Below are 6,000 nucleotides of genomic sequence, written 5' to 3' on the forward strand. Positions count from 1 at the left end.
CAATCTAGTAGTCTTTGTCTACCTTTCCATCCTTACCTTCCTCTCAACCCCTCTTCCTATTTTACACTTTTTCCATCATAAAGAGTTAAAACACACTACATCAAAGGAAGCAAAAGGTATATTATTGAATACTTCCCAAATGAAAAGGACTATGGAAGATACTATGGATAATACAAGTATGAGTAGAGTTAAAAATCTTTTCCTTTCCTGAATTTGACCTTCAGTTGGTTAAATAAGACTTTTAGCTTTGATGGGAGGAGGTATGCCACTTTTGTTACCAGGCAACATTTTTCATAGTAAAAATGATTATTAAATTGGCCTCTAGACTCAGAGGAACTATGCATAAACTACAAATACCTTATAGGAAGCCACAGTTTTGACTTTCCCAAGTGTGATGCTCTTGTAACTGGCCTAAGTCTCAGGGGCCCTGGAAGCTAAGTCTATGGAGTTGTATGAGAGACACTGTCTTCTGTGGGATGAGATTTTTAAAGCCAAAGTGGCTGCTGCACCTGCCTGATGTGAGCTTTGTCTCGCTACACTCAAGCGTTCACTTGAAGGGATGTCTCCCAGATAGCTACACGAACTGCTTGCATGGAATGCTGTAAGAAGCACAACTGCTGATGAGGGGCCCGGGATGCTGCCCTGCTGGTAAGCGGCAATTCCTGTCTGCTATCCGTCTGAGTGAACAAACCCACGGCAGTTTTGCGAGCCCGAACGTTCAGTTGAACCTAAGGAGACCCGCTCAACTGCACAGCAACAAGAGTATAAGAATGGCTTGGGCCCTGGCTGGTGTGGTTCAGTGGTAGAGTGCCAGCCTGTGAATCAAAGGGTCACCGGTTCGATTCCTAGTCAGAGCACAAGCCTGCATTATGGGGCCAGGTCCCCAGTAGGGGGCATGCAAGAGGCAACCACACATTGTTGTTTCTCTCCCTCTCTTTCTCCCTTCCCCTCTGTCTAAAAACAAATAAATAAAATCTTAAAAAAAAAAAAAAAGACCTGCTTGGAATGGCAGTCCAGACACTACAAAGTTTGAACTCAAGCCCTTTCCCTTTTTTCTCTGCTCTTTTAGTCTAACATATATATCCCTGACAAATTCTTCCCCTGCCTTAACAACGGTGCAAGCAGTGTTGAGGAGTCTCTGACAACCTGGGACTCTGACAACTGACCTGTCCTGCCGACCTTAATTGGACATGCACTGTGACTGACAAATAAACCTTTGTTGTTTTAAACCACTAAGGTGTGAGGGTCCTTTGTTACCACCGCATAATTTACCCTACCTGATATACTCAGCAAACCCCTTTCTCATAAATGGAGTGAAGACATTGAATTGCTCTGACCCTCATTTATCTTTAGAATAGTAATATTTTGTATAGCATTACATCATTTATAGAACACTTTCCTATAGAAGTGTCCCTCATTATCCAAACTCTCAAAATCCAAACATAGGAATTGAATTAATTCAGATAAATTTTTGGACTAACCCCTCACTCTCTCAGTTCTCACTCCTTGGCTGCTGAAACTCCAGAACCAAGGACAATGCCCTCCAAACTCTTGCCATCTGCACTCAGGAAAATATTTAGAGAGTAAAAGATTCTTTTTAAAATTTTTATTTATTTATTTTTAGAGAGAGGGCAAGGGAGGGAGGAAGAGGGAACATAACATTGATGTGAGAGATAAACATCTATTGCCCCGTCCGGGGACCAAACCTGCAACCCAGACATGCGGCCTTTTGCTTTGCAGGATGATGCCCAACCATTTAAGCCACACTGACCAGGACTAAAAGATTCTTGATACATTATTTATCATCACCCTTAAAGCTGTTTTTCTACTGCCCAATACCTATTCCTCTCTCAACATCTACTGAGTGAAACAGATGCTGTCATCGTTCTAATCTTACAAAGAAGAACACAGACTCAGAGTGGTTCATAAACTTGCTAGAAACAACCTGGCTCATTAGTGGAGGAATCCCAGGTTTTCTGGTTCCAAATTACTTTCCACCATGTACCACGCTTCCTAAGTCCTTTTACCACTACAGAACTCTAGAGTTTGATAGTAAATTAATAGTATCACTAATATCTGCAATGAAAAGAACATGTTAATCACATACTTACATCTGAGAATAACTGAAGTCATTCTTGAAGAAATTCTATTTGCCTAAACCTAGTCTAATTCAAGACCCTGAATACCCATGAAGCTCTGAATAGGAAAAAGTCCTAGAGGTCATTTGATCCAACAGGCAACTTGCAGAACAATAACTATGATAGAATTCAGGGGAAAAGTAGCCTTTACCTTCAATATATAGTGAATTAAAATTCTGACTTTTACATTAGCTTCACTTTGGTTCTTACCAAACTGGATAATCTCAAACTCTTTGCTTTCCAATTCCCATCAAACCTCAGTTGCAGGAACTTCTCATGAAGAACCCCCTGAAGAAGAGGCAATCCATCCATTTCTGTAAGTTCAGTAGTTCTCAATTTGTGTTCCATAGTCAAATAAATTTGGAAAAGATTACAAAATATATTCCGTTTTAAAAGAGTAATCTTGAACATTCACCAAGTATGAGTAATAAGTATTGAAACTGGTGTAACCCAGCTATCTCAAGCTTATTTGAACTTGGAATCTTACTTTAAGTAATGAACTACTGATTTCTCTTTTCTTAGGACACAGGTTGGGAAATACAGTTCTAGATCATTTTAAATGTTATGAATGGATCAAATTAAGTCTTCAGAGAACATATGTTTAGACTTTTATTATTCCCCTTTATTGAAGAACACTGTTGTCCAAAATTCATTACTTTCTGTAGGGATGTTTTCAAGACATCAACTCCATCATACATCCTATAGTATGCACTCAGTATTATCTTTTCCTGTTAACTTCGTGTTCTTTTATTTTTTCCTGTTCTGCCTCAATTTTCTCATTTAGTTTTGCTTCACCCTATGGTACTAAGTTGCTTCAAATCATTTTTGGAACTAACCACTGTATATATTAAGACCTATCTCCCTACAATTTCATATTGATTTCTATATTCCTGCCAATTACCCAAAAATATTGTGTTCACTTTTGTGTAAAGGTATTCACACAGTTATAGCAAGCCAACAGAACACACACATTCACAATATAGTGAAATTCACAAAGACTTAAAACCCGAAAAAACTCATTGTTTATTCAGTGGTCTAATAACTATAAAGACTTATTAAACTGTTTTCTAAGCGAAGGGAGAATGAACATTTACTGGGCACCAGTCACTGCAAGGAACTTTAGTAACGTACAACAGTTTCATTTTTTAAAAAGTGCATTGGCACATGCATAATCTCTGGAAGGGTGCACAAAAAAAGTGGTAATATTGGCTGGCTGGGGTGCATGGGTGGGTGAGGAGAGAGACTTGGAATATACTATCCCTTTTCTACCCTTTGAATTTTGTGAATGTTATCAACCATTCAAATATATTTTAAAAAATCAAATAGAACAATAAGAAGATGGCAGTAATACTTCACTCTTTGATACAGCAAACTTCCTTCATCAGCTTTTGATCCCGAAGTACACAATGCAATGCTCAAAAGAAAAAGTTTCAACCAGGAATGCGGGTTTTTATTTTAAAAAAAAGTTCCCTGGAAATAAAGTCCCTTTCTGATTCTCCACACTCAGGGGTGAAGCAGTTACTTAAAATCAAAACTTAGATTATGATAGTCTGCGGGTAATGGGGGAAAAAAATTGAAATGGTTTCCAGTTTGTTTATTAGCAGAACAGTACCGGGAAGGGCAAGGATTCTGAATAGCGGTCCACGCCTCAGCAGGCTCGCCACCGACACTGCGTCCAGAACTTTGCACAAGTCGAGGGCGGCCCAGGCGCCGCTCCAGAGCTCTAAGGGCGGGGAGGCCTGCCCTGGGTTCGAGCCCCGGATGCAGTTTGGGGGACTGCCCGCCTGGCCCACCCCTTGGGGCAGAGCTGTCCCGGGGCCGCCTCCCGGATGGCCCAGCAGGACTTGGCCGCCAAGGACCGGGAAGAGGGTCGTGTGGGCGGGGAGTGGGCCCACTGCACAGCTGCTCCGCCTTGGTCCCCTCCCCACACCAAAGAGGAAGTCGCACTTACCTCCTCGGGCTCCCAAGGCAGCTGGGGGTCACCGCCGGACTGGGTGGCCAGGCGCCAGGAGGAGGGCCGGCGGGGGACGGGGGTCGGTGGGTGGCGGAGAGGGATGCTCGGCCCCTTGGGCGCCCCCAACCCTTACCTGGCAGCCTCACCCCTGGCGCCGGCCGGCGCGGGGCGGGCCACTCTCCCTCCGTCAAGCTGCACCAGGCCCAGCGGACAAACTCTGTGGGAAAGCTGGAGGTGGCCGGCGGGCTAGTGGGTAGGGGTCCGGCACAGCCCGCCCCGAGTCCCGGCGAGGCACAGGCGGCTTGCCCGCCCCGCCCCCTCACTCCAGGCCCCGCCCCCTCCTGGCGGCCGCGTGCCCCGGAGACTGCCGCCACCTCTGGACTGGCCGCCACCTCTGGACTGGCGGTTTCTCTTCTCCCTAGCTCAGTGTCTGCGGACAGCAGGAGCTTGGGGAAGGGAAGGGGAGAAGGGGAGGTAGGGGGTACACCAGCGGAGGTTTGGCGAGCTCCCGCGGGGGAGGGGGACGTCAGTCTGGGCGGAGCTCTGCGGGAGGGGGCGGGGCGCGGCGAACCTGACAAAGATTCCGGTTGTTCCCGCCCCTGCAAACTGGGAATGGGGAATTCCTGGGGTTGGAAGTTTGGGAAGAGGTCCCTCTGCAGGGCTGGAAGGCGATCAGACAGCGGGCCATGGGTTTTGATTCTTTAGTGCACAGGACTGTATTTTCCTAGAGCTCTGGGAAACTCGCTAAGACTCGCCTCTCTTTTCCGGCCCCTTGCAACAATCTGATTATTATTGTACTCCAGGTATGGGTTTGTGCCATAGTAATTATGATCCCCAACACTGTCCATAATGATCGTTTTCCAATGGCGGGATACTAGAATTCTACAAAAGTAGATTCCTTATTCATTCCTTTAGCCAATGTATATTAAACTCCTACTATACAGTATACTAAGTGCTGAGAGTAACAACTAATTTACTCAGCGTCCACATGCTAAGCACAAATCTAAAGCACTTTACATATGTTAGCTCATAATCAGACTTCAGCAAAACAGCCAAGGTTCCTTCCCCCAGGGAGCTCGTGGTGGATAAGGGAGAACAGGGGTTTCCTTAGTCTGTCTCACAGTGATGTGCAAATGAAGTGTCCACCTACTTTTGGTTCGCCAAGTAATGCGTATGTTCATTACTTACAGAGTCAGTGTTTGCTACTCTGAGCCAGCTGTATGCCGTCCGCAAGGGCTGAATGTGGTCATTCCCCACCATCCGCTAATGACATTTGCTCTGGACATTTTCAGTATGTCTTCATAATGAAAATCCAATACAAGTAGGTGGTCCAGGAGACTGATGGATCAAGTCACTATCAGAATAACAGCCAAACTGTGTCAGCAACCTAAGGTGGTTGGGAGATCTATTTTGTACCCCCCTCCTTGGGGAAGTGGTTAGAAAAAGCAACATAATGTAAAAACAATGAAGCATTGAAACAGACTTCTAGTTCAAAGGAAAGCGGAAGGGCAGATTTAAAACTGTCACAATCAGGAAGGAGATACATCACAAAATCTACCACTGAGAGTTCCATAGGAGCACAAGATACATTTTCTTTCTTTTTTCTTTTATATTTTTTATCAGAACCATGTGGAAGAGACTCCCCTTCCCCCTTTGCAATCACCTGCATGCATGAATAAAAATTATTTCAGTAGCATAGCCTTAATTTTTAAAAAATATTTTATTTATTCATTTTTAGAGAGGGGAAGGGAGGGAGAAAGAGAGGGAAAGAAATGCCGATGTGAGAGAGAAACATCCGTTGCCTCTCCTGTGGGCCTGGTCTGGGAGGAACAAGAAACCGAGGCAAGCACCCTGACCAAGAATCGAACCAGCGAACTTTAGCCCTGTAGGACTCTGCCCAACCAATGA

At 44.7% G+C, this 6,000-nt stretch overlaps 1 protein-coding gene across 4 annotated transcripts in view; it reads right to left on the reverse strand.

The window, feature by feature from the left end:
- Positions 1–4,575, reverse strand: part of KLHL5 (kelch like family member 5) — a 65,700-nt gene extending 61,125 nt beyond the window's left edge. Inside the window, exon 1 of one of the 4 annotated variants that reach the window (XM_045182972.3) lies at positions 4,090–4,219. The gene's annotated coding sequence lies outside the window, so the exon portion shown is untranslated. Of the gene's footprint in view, positions 1–4,089 lie in introns of all 4 variants that reach the window. The other 3 variants (XM_024573786.3, XM_024573785.4, XM_053923324.2) reach the window with 3 other exon arrangements.
- Between the last annotated feature and the right edge of the window lie 1,425 nt (positions 4,576–6,000).

This window comes from Desmodus rotundus, chromosome 4 (assembly GCF_022682495.2).
Source record: "Desmodus rotundus isolate HL8 chromosome 4, HLdesRot8A.1, whole genome shotgun sequence".
Classification (NCBI taxonomy): domain Eukaryota; kingdom Metazoa; phylum Chordata; class Mammalia; order Chiroptera; family Phyllostomidae; genus Desmodus; species Desmodus rotundus.